Below are 21,666 nucleotides of genomic sequence, written 5' to 3' on the forward strand. Positions count from 1 at the left end.
TCATGCTCTTGTGCTTGCATTACCCAACTTTGAGAAACCTTTTGAAGTTCATTGCGATGCTAGTGGTAATGGCATAGGAGGTGTGTTAACACAAGAGAAGCGCCCCATATATAGCTTACTTTAGTGAGAAACTCTCCAGAGCGCAACTCAACTATCCCATCTATGACAAAGATCTATATGCTTTAGTGCGAGTTTTGCGTGAATGGGAACATTACCTTCGCCCTCATGAATTTATCATTCATACCGATCATGAAACGCTTAAGTACCTTAAGGGTCAAACTAAGTTGAACAAACGTCATGCTAAATGGAGTGAATTCATTGAGTCATTTCCTTATGTCATCAAGTATATCGAAGGCAAGGAAAATGTTGTGGCGGATGTGCTTTCCCATATATGCATGCTTGTTACTCAACTTGAATTGAATGTCATAGGCTTTGAGCACATAAAAGACTGGTATGCGCATGATCCTACTTTTGCTATTCCTTATGCCAAATGTTTGACGCATACATCTTGGGAATGCTATTACATCAAAGATGATTATCTTATGAGAGCTAACAAACTTTGCATCCCCGAGTCTTCTCTTCGTTTGTTACTTATGTCCCGCGACGTCTCACGCTTCACCACCCGTTGTTCTACATGTTGCAAAGCTAAGTCTAAAGCTCAATCTCATGGCCTTTATATGCCCCTTCCAATTCCGTATCATCCATGGGAAGATATTAGTATGTACTTGTTGGCGTCCTAGGAATGCGGGTACCCAGACTTGCCTACCTGCGGCCTAGGGCGTGGCTCCACCAGTGGCCTGGTACGACCCATCTTCACCAACCAACACTCAAGACCCTCACGAGGGGCCAAGCCTCTTGAGGAGGATAACACAAGACCTCCTTAGGGGCAGCCTCACTAGGCCGGCTCATGAGGAGCGGAGAGATCAAGGCGAGGGGCACCTCATGAGGTTTCTGTGACATGAGCCATGACGACCAAGGCCAGGCGGGTGCTAGCGAGCATAGAGTGCCAGATTCCTCTTTGGTGCTAAAGAGGCAGGCGCAGGCGAGGGGTCCCGAGGCGTCAGTCAAAGGTTTCCATATCGGTGCAACGAGAACAAGACCAGCAGGACGGCAAGACGGAGGTCATCACGAATCCCACGATGGCGTCACCACCAGAGCCATTGGCAGGCGAAGACCACCTTTTGTCAGGATAACTTGTACTCATTGTCCCCCTTCAAATTGGCCGTTGTGGGATCCCTTGCCACCTCATATTTGGGGAGAGGACCTGGGCCTCTATATATAGGGCTAGCCACCACCATAGGAAGGGGGGATCATTTAGATCATCCCCAACCACACAAGCTCATCGAGCTCAAGAACACCTCTCCTTAGGAGGCTGTTCTTTCCTTGTACTTGTTCATCCCCAGCCTACAAGGCAATCCACCACACCACACTGGAGTAGGGTATTACACCGCAATGGTGGCCCAAACCAGTATAAACTGTTGTGTCTCTTGTTCCTCGGGTTCGGCGAGCAGTACAAAAAAAAAGACACATCCGTGACATTTTGGGCCGAACGATTTTTTTCCTGCCATGGTTATGACACTTCTATGACGATAATTGTGACAAAACCCAATATCATCATAGATGTCGTGGGGTCCTACTTCTATGACAAAAATCATGAGAGAAAATGGGCTTTTCGTCCTGGGTGGGCCGGAGACGTAGCTGCATGACATTCTTTGGGCCGTCCATGACGGAAAAACCATGGTAGAAGTGAGGGCGAGGAAAATATCGGTGAGTTCCTGGTTATGGTGGGTGGTCGGGGGCCGAGCGATGCGTGTTTCTCTCGTGCGTGTGTGAGAGGCATTGGGCTCTAACTGAACCCAAGCGAGGCGTTGGGCTCTAACTCAACCCGAGCGATTGCACTGCAGGCTATGCATTACTGAACTCGAGCGATTGATCGATCCCTTGCTGTTAACTGAATCCGAGTGATTCATTCACTACTGCTGCAAACTAAAGCCGATCGAATACTGCTGCCTCCTTCCCTTGATGAACAGTGAGCGTTGTTGAGGGGGTTTGGATGAACAGTTCCTGGTGGGGGGTTGGATGAACAGGACCCCGTGGAAGTAGAAGACGTTGCCGCTAGATGAACAATACCCCAATCAATCGAGCCGGTGGATGAACAGGACCCCATGGAGGAGCGGTGGAGGCTGGATGAACAGGAGCCCGTGGATGAAGAGTCACAGGTGGAGGCTGGAGGAGGTCGACGGTGGATGAACAGGAACCCGTGGAGGCAGTCGACGGTGGATGAATAGTAGCCCGTGGAGGTAGTCGACGGTGAAGATGAACAGTATCCCATGGAGTCCCGTTTTGCGGTGCGCCACACCCCTCCCAATGAACATGACCCCCGTTTCGACCGTAGCGCTCCAAATTAAGTCTGTTTCCTCCGTTTTGCGGTACGCCACACCCCTCCTGATCAACAGGACCCCGTTTCCACTGTAGGAGGTGCGTTTCCTCTGTTTTGCGGTACACCAGACTCCTCCCGATGAACAGGATCCCGTTTCCACCGTGGCCGGTCGAACACAAGGCCGTTTCCTCCGTTCAGCGGTACGCCATGCCTTGTTTCCATCGGCTGTTCTGTCCAAGCCGGTTAGCTCCTGATGAACACGAAGATGCATTCCATTCTGACCTAGCCTGTTGCCTCCCCATGATCACGACGACAGCGCAGCTTCTCCATTCCGATCCAGCCATGTACACGAGCCATGGCCATACATATGCGCGAGTAGGTGTTCGAGACCCCGCCCGTATGTATGTACGTGGCCGTATTTTGTTTCTTGCACCCTGGCCGCTGTACGTACGTGTACATGCTACATGCGCGCCTCAACTATGACACGTGCGTGCCTTACATCAACCAGTATGTACGTACACGTTCGCGACCAGAATGACAACGCTACGTATGCTTCGACCAGGTGGGTTCTGACTGTCAGGCACTTTCTTGTGTGTGAAGATGTAGATGGTGGGTCCCAACAATCAGGGGGCGAGTCATTTTTTCCCGTAATATGGATGCACTTCCTTGCGTGCGAAGATGTAGCTGGTGGATCCCAGCAGTCAGGGGGAAATGTTTTTTTCACGAAATACGGTGGCCCGTCCGGTGGGTCCCTGCTGTCAGGTGGAGGAATAATTATTTTGTGTGTAATAATGAGGCACTTCCTTGCTGCGCCCGCGGACCCCGCTGTCAGCCTCTCCATGTACAGTACTCTTCTGATGGAAGTCATTCCTTGACCACGTTGACCACACCGCGCCGAGAGCACCAGGGCGGTGGACGATGGCGAGGCCTAGGAAGGGGACGACACGGAGGCGGGGAAGACGCGGCAGTGGTTGCCCATGCGGAGAGGAGTACGAGGGTTCACTGGTTCAGCTGTGGTGTGAGGCTGTCATCGCCGCAGAATAACAAGGGGTGTGGGTGAGTAGAGGGATGGCCAGGCCAGTGGTGGGAGTAGTAGGGGGCGGTGAGGCCTCCGCGGCATCGCAGCCGGCCACAGGAGGCAGGAGCACGCGGCACGACCGGCGTTGCTTTGGGCGGCTGGAGCAAGAAGACCAGAGGTTGAAGAAGCACTACGGCTGTTGGATGGACATCGTATGGTCACTGGAGACAGAATCGTTCATATTGACTAGGTAGACAAAGCCCTCCATCCCGGTCAACTTAGTAGGCCCACAAGTCAGCCTCCCATTATGCTAGGTCCCAGCTAGCAGGGGGAGTATTCAATTTTTTGTGCGTAATAAGGAGACACTTCCTTGCATTTGAAGATATAACTGGTGGGTCTGAGCTATCAACGACGGGAACGTTCTTTCGTGAAATACAGAGGTTCTTACGGTGGGTCCCAAATGTCAGGTGGAGGAATCATTATTTTGCGTGTAATAAGGAGGCATTTCCTTGCGTGTGGCCATGGACCCAGCTGTTAGCTTCTCCACGTACAGTCCACTTTAGATGCATGTCGGTCGTTGACCATGTTGACCACGCCGCGGTGAGAGCACCAGGGCGGTGGATGACAGCGACACTACTAGGAAAAGGCCTACTTGTGGCGCACCAGTTTTGCCTACTAATGGCGCACTACTGGTGCGCCACTAGTACCACGCCACTAGTATTTTTTACTAATGGCGCACCACTGGAGCGCCATTAGTATACCAGATACTAATGACGCACCTGTAGTGCGCCATTAGTATGCCTAGAGGTGCGCCATTACTATCTGACTTAGTAATGGTGCACCACATAGAAGTGCGCCATTAGTAATAAAAAAATTCAAAAAATTTTGATTTTTTTTAAAAAAAATTCATTTTTTATTTTTTTCTTAATCTCGGGTCACTATGGCTTAATCTCGGGTCAATATGCTTAATGTTAGGTCAAATCACACTCCATGGTCAAGCTTCCCAAAAGGTCACCCATCCTCACACTACTCCAACCCAAGCACGCTTAACTTCAGAGTTCTATCCAACCCCAGCACCAGCTCACTTCACATGCACTTATTGATATATCTAGCATATCAATCCTATTAAACCTTGTTGATGTTTAGGACTATGTTCATGTTCATGAGTGTGATAAAATTTTGAAAAAATATTTCAAACTTCCGTTCATATTACGTATCATATTTTGAAAAACAATTCCCGAAAAAAAATCGAAACTAATTTTTTTTCTGTTACTAGTGGCGCACGTAGCATACGGTGCGCCACTAGTAAGTTTGAATTTTTTTGAATTTTTTTGCCTCCAGATCTTAAAAGCCCCGTAACTTTTTTTGTTAGGTTTTTGAGGATTTTTAAAAAATGTTTAACGGGGTTCCCCTGATTAAATTCGGATGTAACTTTTCGAATAGATGATTTTTCATATAGAAAACTTTTTAATCCCAGTTCGTATGCAAAAGTTATGCCCATTTTACAAATTCTAGAGAGATTTTGTAAATAAAGTCGAAATTCATATTTGTAAATTTTCCCAACAACTAGACCACATATCACATTGGAAACTTATTTTCTTTTATTTTTTTTGACATTTTCATCATTTTCTTTTATTTTTTTAAAACTGAAAAGGCGATCCACAGGGGGGTGCATGCGAGGAATTTTTGGACCAAGTTAGTAATGGCACACCGTGGGAGTGGTGCGCCATTACTAGTTGACTAGTTGAACTAGTAATGGTGCACCAATCCCACGGTGCGCCATTACTAGTTTTCGAAAAATATAAAAAAAATTGAAAAAAAATTACTAGTGGCACACCATGGATGTGGTGCGCCATTACTAGTTTAACTAGTAATGGCGCACTATCCCCTGGTGCGCCATTACTATTTTTGAAAAAATAAAAAATATTGAAAAAAATGAATTTTTTTACTAATGGCGCACCGTGGATGTGGTGCACCATTACTAGTTTTGAAAAAAATTAAAAAAATCTTCTTACTAATGGCGCACCTGTTGGAAATATGCCCTAGAGGCAATAATAAAAGTGTTATTATTATATTTCTTTGTTCATGATAATAGTCTTTTATTCATGCTATAACTGTATTATCCGGAAATCGTAATACACGTGTGAATACAAAGACCACAATATGTCCCTAGTAAGCCTCTAGTTGACTAGCTCGTTGTGATCAATAGATAGTCATGGTTTCCTGGCTATGGACATTGGATGTCGTTGATAACGGGATCACATCATTAGGAGAATGATGTGATGGACAAGACCCAATCCTAAGCATAGCACAAAGGTCGGTTAGTTCGTTTGCTAGAGCTTTTCCAATGTCAAGTATCTCTTCCTTCGACCATGAGATCGTGTAACTCCTGGATACTGTAGGAATGCTTTGGGTGTATCAAACGTCACAACGTAACTGGGTGACTATAAAGGTGCACTACAGGTATCTCCGAAAGTGTCTATTGGGTTGACACGGATCGAGACTGGGATTTGTCACTCCGTATGACGGAGAGGTATCTCTGGGCCCACTCGGTAATGCATCATCATAATGAGCTCAAGGTGACCAAGGTGTTGGCCACGGGATCATGCATTACGGTACGAGTAAAGTGACTTGCCAGTAACGAGACTGAACAAGGTATTGGGATACCGACGATCGAGTCTCGGGCAAGTAACGTACCGATTGACAAAGGGAATTGTATACGGGGTTTGATTGAATCCTCGACATCGTGGTTCATCCGATGACTTCATCGAGGAGCATGTGGGAGCCAACATGGGTATCCAGATCCCGCTGTTGGTTATTGACCGGAGAGTCTCGGTCATGTCTGCATGTCTCCCGAACCCGTAGGGTCTACACACTTAAGGTTCGGTGACGCTAGGGTTATCAGGAAGACAAGTATGTGATTACCGAATGTTGTTCGGAGTCCCGGATGAGATCCCGGACGTCACGAGGAGTTCCGGAATGGTCCGGAGGTAAAGTTTTATATATGGGAAGTTGTTAAACGGGCACCGGAAAGTTTCGGGGTCATACCGGTATTGTACCGGGACCACCGGAAAGGTTCCGGGGGTCCACCGGGAGGGACCACCCCTCCCGGGGGGCCACTTGGGCTGCGTAGGGATAGCAGCCAGCCCCTAGTGGGCTTGGCGCCCCCCCCCTTGGGCCCATGCGCCTAGGGTTGGGGGGGGGAACCCTAAAGGGGGCGCACCCCCCCTTGCTTGGGGGGCAAGCCCCCCACCCCTTGGCCGCCGCCCCCCCTAGGGTTTTCCCTAGAGGGCCGGCCCCCGTTGCCCCTTCCCCTATATATAGAGGGGTGAGGGGAGGGCTTCAATACACCACAACTAAAGGCGCATCCCCTCCCCTCCCCAACACCTCTCCTCCTCCGTACGTGCTTGGCGAAGCTCTGTCGGAGTACTGCTGCACCAACTACACCACGCCGTCGTGCTGCCGTTGGAGCTGCCTTCCTCAACCTCTCCTTCCTCCTTGCTGGATCAAGACGGAGGAGACGTCTCCCGTCCCGTACGTGTGTTGAACGCGGAGGTGCTGTCCGTTCAGCACTTGGACATCGGTGATCCGAATCACGTTCGAGTACGACTCCATCATCACCATCCCCTTGACAAGCTTCCGCTCGTGATCTACAAGTGGTATGTAGATGCAAACTCTCTCCCTTGACTTGTTGCTTAGATGAACTCATAGATGGATCTTGGTGAAACCGTAGGAAAAATTTTAATTTTCTGCAACGTTCCCCAACAGTGGCATCATGAGCTAGGTCTATGCGTAGTTCTCTTTGCACGAGTAGAACACAATTTTGTTGTGGGCGTGGATCTTGTCAACTTGCTTGCCTCTACTAGTCTTTTCTTGCTTCAACGGTATTGTGGTATGAAGCGGCCCGGACCAACCTTACACGTACGCTTATGTGAGACCGGTTCCACCGATTAACATGCACTAGTTGCATAAGGTGGCTGGCGGGTGTCTGTCTCTCCCACTTTAGTTGGAGCGGATTCGATGAAAAGGGCCCTTATGAAGGGTAAATAGAAGTTGACAAAATCACGTTGTGGTTATTCGTAGGTAAGAAAACGTTCTTGCTAGAACCCAATTGCAGCCACGTAAAAGATGCAACAACAATTAGAGGACGTCTAACTTGTTTTTGCAGCGATTGATCATGTGATGTGATATGGCTAGAAGTTGTGATGAATGATGAATAGTGATGTATGAGATCATGTTCTTGTAATAGGATTCACGACTTGCATGTCGATGAGTATGACAACCGGCAGGAGCCATAGGAGTTGTCTTTATTTTTGTATGACCTGCGTGTCATTGAAGAACGCCATGTAACTTACTTTACTTTATTGCTAAACGCGTTAGTCATAGAAGTAGAAGTAGTCGTTGGCGTGACAACCTCATGAAGACACGATGATGGAGATCATGATGATGGAGATCATGGTGTCATGCCGGTGACAAGATGATCATGGAGCCCCGAAGATGGAGATCAAAGGAGCTATATGATATTGGCCATATCATGTAACTACTTTATATAATTGCATGTGATGTTTATTATGTTTTATGCATCTTGTTTACTTAGGACGATGGTAGTAAATAAGATGATCCCTCACAAAATTTCAAGAAGTGTTCTCCCCTAACTGTGCACCGTTGCTACAGTTCGTCGCTTCTAAGCACCACGTGATGATCGGGTCTGATGGATTCTTACGTTCACATACAACGGGTGTAAGACAGTTTTACACAGCGAAAACACTTAGGGTTAACTTGACGAGCCTAGCATGTGCAGACATGGCCTCGGAACACGGAGACCGAAAGGTCGAACACGAGTTGTATGGAAGATACGATCAACATGAAGATGTTCACCGACGATGACTAGTCCGTCTCACGTGATGATCGGACACGGGCTAGTCGACTCGGATCGTGTAACACTTAGATGACTAGAGGGATGTCTAATCTAAGTGGGAGTTCATAATTTGATTAGGACTTAATTATCATGAACTTAGTCTAAAACCTTTGCAAATATGTCTTGTAGATCAAATGGCCAACGCTCATGTCAACATGAACTTCAACGCGTTCCTAGAGAAAACCAAGCTGAAAGATGATGGCAGCAACTATACGGACTGGGTCCGGAACCTGAGGATCATCCTCATAGCTGCCAGGAAACAATATGTCCTAGAAGGACCGCTAGGTGACGCTCCCATCCCAGAGAACCAAGACATTATGAATGCTTGGCAGTCTCGTGCTGATGATTACTCCCTCGTTCAGTGCGGCATGTTTTACAGCTTAGAACCGGGGCTCCAAAAGCGTTTTGAGCATCACGGAGCATATGAGATGTTCGAAGAGCTGAAACTAGTTTTTCAAGCTCACGCCCGGGTCGAGAGATATGACATCTCCGACAAGTTCTATAGTTGTAAGATGGAGGAAAATAGTTCTGTCAGTGAGCACATACTCAAGATGTCTGGGTTGCACAACCGTATGACCCAGCTGAATATTAACCTCCCTGATGAGGCAGTCATTGACAGAATCCTTCAGTCGCTCCCACCAAGCTACAAGAGCTTTGTGATGAACTACAATATGCAGGGGATGGTAAAGACCATTCCTAAAGTATTTTCTATGCTGAAGTCAGCAGAGGTTGAAATCAAGAAAGAACATCAAGTGTTGATGGTCAATAAGACCACTAAGTTCAAGAAGGGCAAGGGTAAAAAGAACTTCAAGACGGACGGCAAAGAGGTTGCCGCGCCCGGTAAGCCAGTTGCCGGGAAGAAGTCAAAGAATGGACCCAAGCCTGAGACTGAGTGCTTTTATTGCAAGGGGAAGGGTCACTGGAAGCGGAACTGCCCCAAATACTTAGCGGATAAGAAGGCCGGCAACACCAAAGGTATATTTGATATACATGTAATTGATGTGTACCTTACCAGTACTCGTAGTAACTCTTGGGTATTTGATGCCGGTGCCGTTGCTCATATTTGTAACTCACAGCAGGAGCTGCGGAATAAACGGAGACTGGCGAAGGACGAGGTGACGATGCGCGTCGGGAATGGTTCCAGAGTCGATGTGATCGCCGTCGGCACGCTGCCTCTACATTTACCTACGGGATTAGTTTTGAACCTTAATAATTGTTATTTAGTGCCAAGTTTGAGCATGAACATTGTATCTGGATCTCGTTTAATACGAGATGGCTACTCATTTAAGTCCGAGAATAATGGTTGTTCGATTTATATGAGTGATATGTTTTATGGTCATGCTCCGATGGTCAATGGTTTATTCTTAATGAATCTCGAGCGTAATATTACACATGTTCATAGTGTAGATGCCAAAAGATGTAAAGTTGATAATGATAGTCCCACATACTTGTGGCACTGCCGCCTTGGTCACATTGGTGTGAAGCGCATGAAGAAGCTCCATGCAGATGGACTTTTGGAGTCTCTTGATTATGAATCATTTGACACATGCGAACCATGCCTCATGGGAAAAATGACCAAGACTCCGTTCTCCGGAACAATGGAGCGAGCAACCAACTTGTTGGAAATCATACATACCGATGTGTGCGGTCCAATGAGCGTTGAGGCTCGCGGAGGTTATCGTTATGTTCTCACTCTCACTGATGACTTAAGTAGATATGGGTATGTCTACTTAATGAAACACAAATCTGAGACCTTTGAAAAGTTCAAGGAATTTCAGAATGAGGTGGAGAATCAACGTGACCGAAAGATAAAGTTCCTACGATCAGATCGTGGAGGAGAATATTTAAGTCACGAATTTGGCACACACTTAAGGAAATGTGGAATCGTTTCACAACTCACGCCGCCTGGAACACCTCAGCGAAACGGTGTGTCCGAACGTCGTAATCGCACTCTATTGGATATGGTGCAGTCTATGATGTCTCTTACCGATTTACCGCTATCATTTTGGGGATACGCTCTAGAGATAGCTACATTCACTTTAAATAGGGCACTGTCTAAATCCGTTGAGACGACACCGTATGAATTATGGTTTGGGAAGAAACCTAAGCTGTCGTTTCTAAAAGTTTGGGGATGCGATGCTTATGTCAAGAAACTTCAACCTGAGAAGCTCGAACCCAAGTCGGAAAAATGCGTCTTCATAGGATACCCTAAGGAAACTGTAGGGTATACCTTCTACTTAAGATCCGAGGGCAAGATCTTTGTTGCCAAGAACGGATGCTTTCTGGAAAAAGAGTTTCTCTCGAAAGAGGTAAGTGGGAGGAAAGTAGAACTCGATGAAGTACTACCTCTCGAACGGGAAAGTGGTGCAGCTCAGGAAAATGTTCCTGTGATGCCCACACCAACTGAAGAGGAAACCAATGATGATGATCAAGGTACTTCGGATCAAGTTGCTACTGAACTTCGTAGGTCCACAAGGACACGTTCCGCACCAGAGTGGTACGGCAACCCTGTCCTGGAAATCATGTTGTTAGACAACGGTGAACCTTCGAACTATGAAGAAGTGATGGCGGGCCCAGATTCCAATAAATGGCTAGAAGCCATGAAATCCGAGATAGAATCCATGTATGAAAACAAAGTATGGACTTTGACTGACTTGCCCGATGATCGGCGAGCGATAGAAAACAAATGGATCTTTAAGAAGAAGACGGACGCGGATGGTAATGTCACCATCTATAAAGCTCGACTTGTCGCTAAGGGTTATCGACAAGTTCAAGGGATTGACTACGACGAGACATTCTCTCTCGTAGCGAAGCTTAAGTCCGTCCGAATCATGTTAGCAATTGCCGCATACTATGATTATGAGATATGGCAGATGGACGTCAAAATGGCATTCCTTAACGGGCATCTTAAGGAAGATCTGTATATGATGCAGCCGGAAGGTTTTGTCGATCCTAAGAACGCTAACAAAGTATGCAAGCTCCATCGATCCATTTATGGGCTGGTGCAAGCATCTCGGAGTTGGAATATTCGCTTTGATGAGATGATCAAAGCGTTTGGGTTTATGCAGACTTATGGAGAAGCCTACGTTTACAAGAAAGTGAGTGGGAGCTCTGTAGCATTTCTCATATTATATGTGGATGACATACTCTTGATGGGAAATAATATAGAATTTCTGGACAGCATTAAGGCCTACTTGAACAAATGTTTTTCAATGAAGGACCTTGGAGAAGCTGCTTATATATTAGGCATCAAGATCTATAGAGATAGATCGAGACGCCTCATAGGTCTTTCACAAAGCACATACCTTGATAAGATTTTGAAAAAGTTCAAAATGGATGAGTCCAAGAAAGGGTTCTTGCCTATGTTACAAGGTGTGAGATTGAGCTCAGCTCAGTCACCGACCACGGCAAAAGATAAAGAAGAGATGAGTGTCATCCCCTATGCTTCAGCCATAGGATCTATTATGTATGCCATGCTGTGTACCAGACCTGATGTAAACCTTGCCGTAAGTTTGGTAGCAAGATACCAGAGTAATCCCGGCAAGTAACACTGGACAGCGGTCAAGAATATCCTGAAGTACCTGAAAAGGACAAAGGACATGTTTCTCGTTTATGGAGGTGACGAAGAGCTTGTCGTAAAGGGTCACGTCGACGCTAGCTTCGACACAGATCTGGATGACTCTAAGTCACAAACCGGATACGTGTATATGTTGAATGGTGGAGCAGTAAGCTGGTGCAGCTGCAAGCAGAGTGTCGTGGCGGGATCTACATGTGAAGCGGAGTACATGGCAGCCTCGGGGGCAGCGCATGAAGCTATTTGGGTGAAGGAGTTCATCACCGACCTAGGAGTCATACCCAATGCGTCGGGGCCAATCAAACTCTTCTGTGACAACACTGGAGCTATTGCCCTTGCCAAGGAGCCCAGGTTTCACAAGAAGACCAGGCACATCAAGCGTCGTTTCAACTCCATCCGTGAAAATGTTCAAGATGGAGACATATAAATTTGCAAAGTACATACGGATCTGAATGTCGCAGATCCGTTGACTAAACCTCTCTCGCGAGCAAAACATGATCAACACCAGAACTCTATGGGTGTTCGATTCATCACAATGTAACTAGATTAGTGACTCTAGTGCAAGTGGGAGACTGTTGGAAATATGCCCTAGAGGCAATAATAAAAGTGTTATTATTATATTTCTTTGTTCATGATAATAGTCTTTTATTCATGCTATAACTGTATTATCCGGAAATCGTAATACACGTGTGAATACAAAGACCACAATATGTCCCTAGTAAGCCTCTAGTTGACTAGCTCGTTGTGATCAATAGATAGTCATGGTTTCCTGGCTATGGACATTGGATGTCGTTGATAACGGGATCACATCATTAGGAGAATGATGTGATGGACAAGACCCAATCCTAAGCATAGCACAAAGGTCGGTTAGTTCGTTTGCTAGAGCTTTTCCAATGTCAAGTATCTCTTCCTTCGACCATGAGATCGTGTAACTCCTGGATACCGTAGGAATGCTTTGGGTGTATCAAACGTCACAACGTAACTGGGTGACTATAAAGGTGCACTACAGGTATCTCCGAAAGTGTCTATTGGGTTGACACGGATCGAGACTGGGATTTGTCACTCCGTATGATGGAGAGGTATCTCTGGGCCCACTCGGTAATGCATCATCATAATGAGCTCAAGGTTACCAAGGTGTTGGCCACGGGATCATGCATTACGGTACGAGTAAAGTGACTTGCCAGTAACGAGACTGAACAAGGTATTGGGATACCGACGATCGAGTCTCGGGCAAGTAACGTACCGATTGACAAAGGGAATTGTATATGGGGTTTGATCGAATCCTCGACATCGTGGTTCATCCAATGACTTCATCGAGGAGCATGTGGGAGCCAAGATGGGTATCCAGATCCCACTGTTGGTTATTGACCGGAGAGTCTCGGTCATGTCTGCATGTCTCCCGAACCTGTAGGGTCTACACACTTAAGGTTCGGTGACGCTAGGGTTATCAGGAAGACAAGTATGTGATTACCGAATGTTGTTCGAAGTCCCGGATGAGATCCCGGACGTCACGAGGAGTTCCGGAATGGTCCGGAGGTAAAGTTTTATATATGGTAAGTTGTTAAACGGGCACCGGAAAGTTTCGGGGTCATACCGGTATTGTACCGGGACCACCGGAAAGGTTCCGGGGGTCCACCGGGAGGGACCACCCCTCCCGGGGGGCCACTTGGGCTGCGTAGGGATAGCAACCAGCCCCTAGTGGGCTTGGCGCGCCCCCCCCTTGGGCCCATGCGCCTAGGGTTGGGGGGGAAACCCTAAAGGGGGCGCACCCCCCCTTGCTTGGGGGGGCAAGCCCCCCACCCCTTGGCCGCCGCCCCCCCTAGGGTTTTCCCTAGAGGGCCGGCCCCCCTTGCCCCTTCCCCTATATATAGAGGGGTGAGGGGAGGGCTGCAATACACCACAACTAAAGGCGCATCCCCTCCCCTCCCCAACACCTCTCCTCCTCCGTACGTGCTTGGCGAAGCTCTGTCGGAGTACTGCTGCACCAACTACACCACGCCATCGTGCTGCCGTTGGAGCTGCCTTCCTCAACCTCTCCTTCCCCCTTGCTGGATCAAGACGGAGGAGACGTCTCCCGTCCCGTACGTGTGTTGAACGCGGAGGTGCTGTCCGTTCAGCACTTGGACATCGGTGATCCGAATCACGTTCGAGTACGACTCCATCATCACCATCCCCTTGACAAGCTTCCGCTCGTGATCTACAAGTGGTATGTAGATGCAAACTCTCTCCCTTGACTCGTTGCTTAGATGAACTCATAGATGGATCTTGGTGAAACCGTAGGAAAAATTTTAATTTTCTGCAACGTTCCCCAACAGCACCAACACATGGTGTGCCATTAGTATATAGTAGTGGCGCACCACATGTCTGGTGCGCCATTAGTGTCAATTTCATCTATAGCCTTTTTCCTAGTAGTGCGAGGCGAAGGGAATGATACGGAGCCAGGGAAGACTCAGCAGTTGTTTCCCACGCGGAGGGGAGTACGAGGGTTTACTGGTTCGTCTACCATCGCTGGAGAATAACAACAGGTGTGGCTGAGTAGAGGGATGGCTAGGCCAGCGATGGGAGTACGGTGGGGCGGTGAGGCCTGCCCGGTAGCACAACCGGCTGTGGGAGGAGGGAGCAGGCAGTCCCGCCGGCTCTTGTTTGAGCGGCTGGAGTAGAAAGAACAGAGATTGAAGAAGCACGATGGTTGTCGGATGGACATCCAACAGTCACTGCTTGTGCGTCAACCTTTTTGAGGAAAGCCTCAAATCTTGGGAAAACATCGTACAACCCATCTGCCATTATTTCTAATAATTTACAGCTCATTTGCTAATTCTTAATGGTTTTTTTGGAGCCCATATTCTTTTTGTTAGCATTACAACCCATATTGTGGCCATAGTTAAAAAATTATATGAAATTTTGCATATTTCGATGCGGTCCGAATTGTTTTTAATCCCGAAATTTCAAGTCACTTTCAAACTGATTTTAGAAATAAATGTATATCAATATAAAATCCAACAAATTTTCCATGCATAAAAATCAATGCAATTTAATATCTCGAAATAAAAAAACGAAATTTGAAACTAACTGCCGGTTTGATGTGTTTTAACAATGTACAACCCATTTCTCATTGCTGATAGGCCATTTTCTCGGCCAACCGAATGAAGCTCTCCTCGTCTTGAAGATTTGCAGCCCAACAGACTTGACAAAGCGACTTACTTGATAAATCACAAAAAATCGGGCTAGCCATTTTCAGAAAGAAAGAAAAAACTACTCGGCTGGTCTGTGGTAAACATAAAAGAAAAGGTTGTCTAGACAGGCCAGGGTGCCTCGCACAGCCCAGTTGACACCCTGCTTCCGTCTCAAAAACAAATTAGATAAATGCCACTCCAATTATGGCGATTCATAAAAATGCCACTGCAATTTCCAAACTTTGAAAAATGCCACTACAATTTTGCAAACTTTGAAAAATGCCACTGCATTTTTTGCAAACTTTGAAAAACGCCACTCCAGACTTCGAAAAATGCCACTGGAAATGGCATGAAATGGCATTTTCCAATGTTTGGAAATTGCATTGGCATTTCTTAGAATCACCAGATTTGGAGTGGCATTTATCAAATTAACCCAAAACAAAAATAACTGGGCGAGCTGCTAGGTCCTTGGTGTCAGCCGCTCGTTGTGCAATTCTCTCGTTTATTGACTACGTTGACAACGGCATGGGACCCAGATGTCAGAAATCCATTAGGATGAGCCATTTTTTATTGGCTTGAAATAAGGAGGCACTTGCTTGCATACCGCCATGACCTTGGTGGGTCCTGTTGTCATCCTCTCCACGTACAATCATCTCCTGATTGTGTACGCGTCAACCTGGTAGGCCCACAAGTCAGCCTCTAAACCCGTGGCGGACAAATACAACCCAATTAAAAAAATAACAGCGCATTCCATACGTTCAAATGGAAAGTTCAACATTCAGAGCAAAGTAACAGGTCTGATCTAGATATAGAGTACTGAACTTCCATGTGGTCCTGTTCCAACATGTCAGTGAGACGACGGTGAGTCCTTTCGAAAAATTTCCGAATGGACGTCTATGTAGGCCGGGGCGCCTCTTCGTGTATCGTGGCAACCGTCCACCGACTCTTCGCCTTTCCCTCTCGATTTGGAATGGTTGTCGCACGCTCTTCCTCCGTCCTCCATTTGCCTTCACCCTTCCTTCTGCTATTGTTCGATCGTCTTCTCCATGGAGGGAACATGCCAGAAACGACCCCATTATTCTTGCCCCGATCTGAATGATGATGCGGTGGAGGAACTCATTGATCGGTGCAACGTCATCACCTCGGCTAACATGGCAGGTTCGTTCAAGACCATTCTCGACTCAACTAATAACATCATTACAAGGAACTCAAGGGTCCAGGAGCGGTTTGATCTCCCCTATCTTCTTCACCGTGACCCTGCTCACTGGCGCGGGGACGAAGGAAGCCTCGCCTTGTGCAAGTTGATGCCGCTTGATAATGATACGTGTGATGTTAAGATGCCATCGCTTGAGGGCAAGGCTTGGGAAAGCACAAATGAAGATTGGGTTGTTTATATTGGGTACAACTGCGAGTGGGAACTTGTGAATGCGTACACTCGTCACTGGGTTCCACTTCCAAAAATCTCAGAATGCCCAGAGGTTGAGCACACAGATGATCTACGTGAGTTCAAATACGATAATGGTAACTGTCATCTACAGAAGATAGCAATTTGTCAAGTTCCCAACCGCTCTTGGGATTACATGAACTATGAAGTTGTTGCTATCTTCGACAAGCTTGTTGCCTTCCTTACTTCCACGCCTCGATGGATATTGCTGAAAAATCAATTTATGTACATGGATGAGTACTGTGATGCAATTCAATACGAGGGTCTTGTGTTTGCTGCCACCACTCCTGGCACAGTTTTTGCATGGAATCATCATGCTTTAGGTACGTTTGTCTTCCACCGTAATTATAATTGTTTCATCCATATGCATGTGGGTTAGCTAGTTTCCCTTTACTAATTAATCAACCTTCTTGTGTTTCCAAGGTCATGTGAACATTCCACCACCTATACTTGAAAAAAATTATAACCAAGGGGGAGATGACGATGCTGATGATCACGAGCATGAGGAGGAGCAGGACCCATATACTCAGTGGCGCCTGGCAACTTATTCCGATGGATCACCTCTTCTTGTCTGTATACAGGGCACTGCTGATGTTACTAAGGAAGCAGGTGTTGTCTCACATGGTCACACTCTTCGGACCTATGCCAACATCCGTTGCAGGGTATTCGGGATGGATACTAGTGTACTAGCGCCAACACCTTCACCCTGGTTCAGTATAAAAAAGTCTTGGAGGAAACTCGCTCTTCCTTGGACAAAACTATCCAATCATGGTGAAAGGTGATCTAGCTGCTATTAACACAAAGTTACTACCATTTATGAGAAGCAATTGTATCTATGCCTCGGTCATTGCTATGCTTCCCTACCATCGCAATATGGGTCCTGACATAGCCCGCTTCAGCCTGGATGACCAGTCCTGCGTTGGTCTCGAGACTGACAGTGGCTGGCCCTTCCCAGAGGTTCACTTCTGGTTCAAAGCAAGCATTTCCAACGCCGAGGATTGGTTGAGTTGAAGTTCATTTCATTGCTTGTTATTTGTTGTGTGATGAGAACTTTAGTATCTACCATTCTTAAGAAGTTGCTCCCCACTACTAGCATTCTCTCAACATGCACAGTATCCACGTCATCATTTTGCCACATAGACTTTCACCAACAGGTATGACGAGCGTAATCTTCGGCTGCCTCCCCCGTGCATCAGATAATTAGAAGAGAAAAAGTATCGCTAGATTCTGCATGCAAGCGTCCATCTAGCTAGGCATGCCCAATCCAAAACAATAAGGTGTGCATCAAGGGCCATCCCTCCCGCTAGACACGTCATCAGGCACGACAAAAAAAATGGTAGCGATTGGGTGAGAGAGAGCTGAGAGAGAGGGGGAAAAGGACTCCTCCCACACGCCCGACTCCTCCCATGCCCTGTGCGCCCAATCCTCTCGTCCCTCACAAACCCTCGCCGGCTCCATGCTCCTGCTCCATCCACCCACGCCAGTCACCCCCCACCCCACTCTCCCGCATCTCGTCTACCCCGGGATCTGAGGTGCACGCGCGCGAAGGCGTGCTTCCCTGACAGAGCGTGATGGCGGACGCGCTTGATTCAATATGCAGGAGATAGAGAGAGAAGATGAGAAGAAGAAGAAGAAGAAGAAGAAGGGGAGGAGGAGGGAGAAAGAGAGAGGCCTCCAGGTGGTGCTCCCGTGCCTCCTCCCCACACATGTCGAGCTCCGCCCTCTTTGTGCGCGGCGGCCGATGCAGCGTTGCACCGCCGGTGCCGTCCCCTCTCCTCCCTTGGTCTCTGGGACGTCCTGTTGCCATCTCCACCCCATCACAGCCTTTGTCCATTGGGCTGGGCCCTCCCTTCGTCTGAGGTATGAGCATCTGGGTAGTTTTTTTTCATACGGCGCATCATCAGTTTTCAGTTGTTAAATCAATCGACCCCACCAGGGTAGGAAGGGTTGGGGACCTTCGTGATTTTTGTGTGTGTCACCGCTCTATTTATTTAGATCCACCCTCATGGCAGCGTATTGTGTGCTTTTCCGTACATGGTTAAATATGAGCTATTCAAGTTAAATATGGGACTAATCAACATAAAAGGTCTACAACTTGGTTCAAACCTAAACTCAAATACAAACCTTACCTGGATGAGATGCCAAGCAGATTTTGAGAAAACCGGTGCCATGCCCTCGACCAATCTGAAATCAATTAATTTTCACACAAGTGCATACCTGATGCAGGCTTGTTGCTAGCGTACTATGGTCATTAAGCAGCAAGACAATGCTAGTGTGCTACAGTCTACACCAGATCAAATAGTAACTAACACATTTAGTTAACAAGGAAAGCAGATGTAATACCACAAGAAAGAGTTTAAGAAAGAAAACATACCCAGAACAAGGTGGCCCTTTCTCTTGAACAATCTTTATTAGCCCAACTGACTCTTCCATCAAATTATATATATTCTTAGTTTGTTATTCTGTAAAATTCAAGTCAAGCAAACAGGGCGTTGCATTACATAAAATCTACCTGTGGAAATTCCCTATTTTTTACGAACAATTACCAGATGATGAATTTCAGATAAGAGTCAGGACCAGGTTGAGATATCTCCAGCCTTTCTGATTTCACTATATTCAAATACCTGCTCCATATTACAATGTTAGCCAAATTGGTACAAAGAATCAACAGATCAATTTATCTAGGGGGGAGAACACTAGAATCAAGACACTCCAATGTCGACATTCCGAATGTAATACACAAATTAGTTGCATCATTCTCAAAACAGATATAGCTTTGCTGCCGAGCACATACCAGGCAGCAACACACAACAATTGATTCTGCAATGGCAAAACTGCATTGTTATACTTGTAGGCTGTAGCTGACTGGACCAGGATTTAAGTGCGGAATGCATTGCACTCTGAACATATTCCATGACTGATACCTTGGCACAAGGCATATTTTTTAATGACAGATAGGAAATGACAAGTTTAAGAACAATACCAGGGTTCATGCAACACATATACCCTCTTGGGTTAAAATTATCTACTTCAAGATCTTCGTCCCAAAGAAATATATACTTGTACATCGAGACGACGGCAGGATGGAGGAACCTTTTAGCAAACCACCTAAAAGATACTCCATCCGTCCCATAATATAAGAGCATTTTGACACTATTATATTATGGGATGGAGGGAGTAGATGTCATCTCGAAGTTAAATGATACCAGATCGATACAAATTATAGATAGTCAAGGTCTGACTCTTAGTTCAGTGCAAGGGTAAAAAGAGGTCGTTCCCTTTTGTCTAATTAGAAGCAGCGATGTGTATCACACTTTTGCTCCATGGTAGATCATTCCACTCATTGACCTTCCCATCGTAGTGGAACAATATAGCTGTGAAGTTATCTACAAGAAACTGATCATTCAAGAGTTCATGATAATTTTATGGACAAATTACTGCCGAAAGAAGTAGTAAACAAAGTACCTTCTTCATAAAGGCATCTACACTTTTCTTCTGATTGATACCAGCAGGGATAGCAATCAAGCACATGTCTTTCTGGTTAGACTCCTGCTGAGACAAAACACTAGCATAGCATTAAATACTGCATATGGTCTTGTACTCAGGAAGGTGGGAGCAGCTAAAGGTTGTTAAGTTCGGCAAACTGAAACCAATAAAAATATTGTACTGAAACCAACAATCTTCGGTAGAATAGCTCAACTGACCCGTGATAGCACACTTCTTGTCAGCCATAATGGCTTGAGCTCCATGTCGAGGCTCCACTATACATGAGGCAAAAACCCGACCCTAGCAGTAGAAACAGCTCTGTGTGACACCTTGACAGTAGCTCTCCCAGTCCCAGATACCTTAACAGCAGCCCTGCCAGACTCCTGAAATGTACAATTAATGGAGCCACAGTCAACACCTCAGCAACAAATTACTCTCTGCTTCAAGACTACCGCAGCAAACTAACCAAATTGATCCTTTTGATGGAGTCAATTACTATGGCATATTGTTTTCCTCATCTACATACTTTTACAGATTGGTTTTTTGCCTTTTTGTGGCATCTTTCGTTTCATCTGTTAAGATAGCCACAATCAATGACTTAAACCTTTAACATCTTGAGTCAAGATTCCTTCTTAAAGTGAAAATTTTCATTTATTCTGCTGCTGCAATGATTGGCCATCTATATATTTGGCTCTGGCTTATAGGTGGCATTTCTTTTCCCTTTTCTGAAGGATAGAACTTTTCACTGTAAGCTGCTAACTTAGCAGTAATCTACTATTCAATTTACATGTTATGACTACAGATAACAAGGTTTGTATTTTCTACTCAGGTGGTTGGATATTAGTTACGAAGGTTGTCCCTGGATTTTTGCTCTATCGAGGACTGCATGAGCTTGGTCAATATGCATTCTCTGGAAATTCTATGGGAGCCAGCCACAAAGAAGGAATTCATGCTGTATCCTGTGGCATTCTTATTCATGTAGGTCCAATCTACCATCCTTTATTTTATGTTTCTTCTATTGTTTAGTTTTCTTGATAACCAGTTATAGTATTGGTCTTACACATGCATTCTTATTCTTTGTTTGTGAGGACAAACATTTCTATGCTAGCTTCTGTAGGTACTAAATATAACCAGATGAACTTTTTTTGCAAATGACCAAGTGCTAATTACACGAGGTCAAAGATTAAGCCGAGTCCGATCTATTTTCCTGTCAATATAGTTTGAAGGTAAATCGTTTTATAGTCATCCCGTTAGAACGTGACCAGACAACATGCATGGTGGTTTGTAGTTTGTTGACATGAATGTCAAACAATTTATATCTGCATAATTATAGAAGTGCTCTCTTACAATAATCCTCGGTACAAGTTGTTACGGCATAACTCTCTCAAGGTAGTTTTGGTGATTGATGTCAACATGTTTGCGGACTAATCTTGTGCTTTGAATTATTCACAGATTCTCCCCTAGCATGAGATGCCTTCTTCCCCTTGGAGTGTATTTCAAGACGGTGTAGCTCTTTCGTTTCTTTCTCCGTGGACTAGTTGCGTAGAGGGCACCGTACTATCAAGAGGGGGTCCGCTGGGGTTTTGCATGGGTGGAATCATCACGTACACATCAGCTTCTCACCCTCCGAGCATTTCCTTTCCATTGAAGAGATCTCTCCTCTCTCTTACTTG

At 46.1% G+C, this 21,666-nt stretch overlaps 1 pseudogene; it reads right to left on the reverse strand.

The window, feature by feature from the left end:
• Positions 1-20,606, reverse strand: part of LOC119315689 — a 177,846-nt pseudogene extending 157,240 nt beyond the window's left edge.
• Between the last annotated feature and the right edge of the window lie 1,060 nt (positions 20,607-21,666).

This window comes from Triticum dicoccoides, chromosome 6A (assembly GCF_002162155.2).
Source record: "Triticum dicoccoides isolate Atlit2015 ecotype Zavitan chromosome 6A, WEW_v2.0, whole genome shotgun sequence".
NCBI lineage: Eukaryota > Viridiplantae > Streptophyta > Magnoliopsida > Poales > Poaceae > Triticum > Triticum dicoccoides.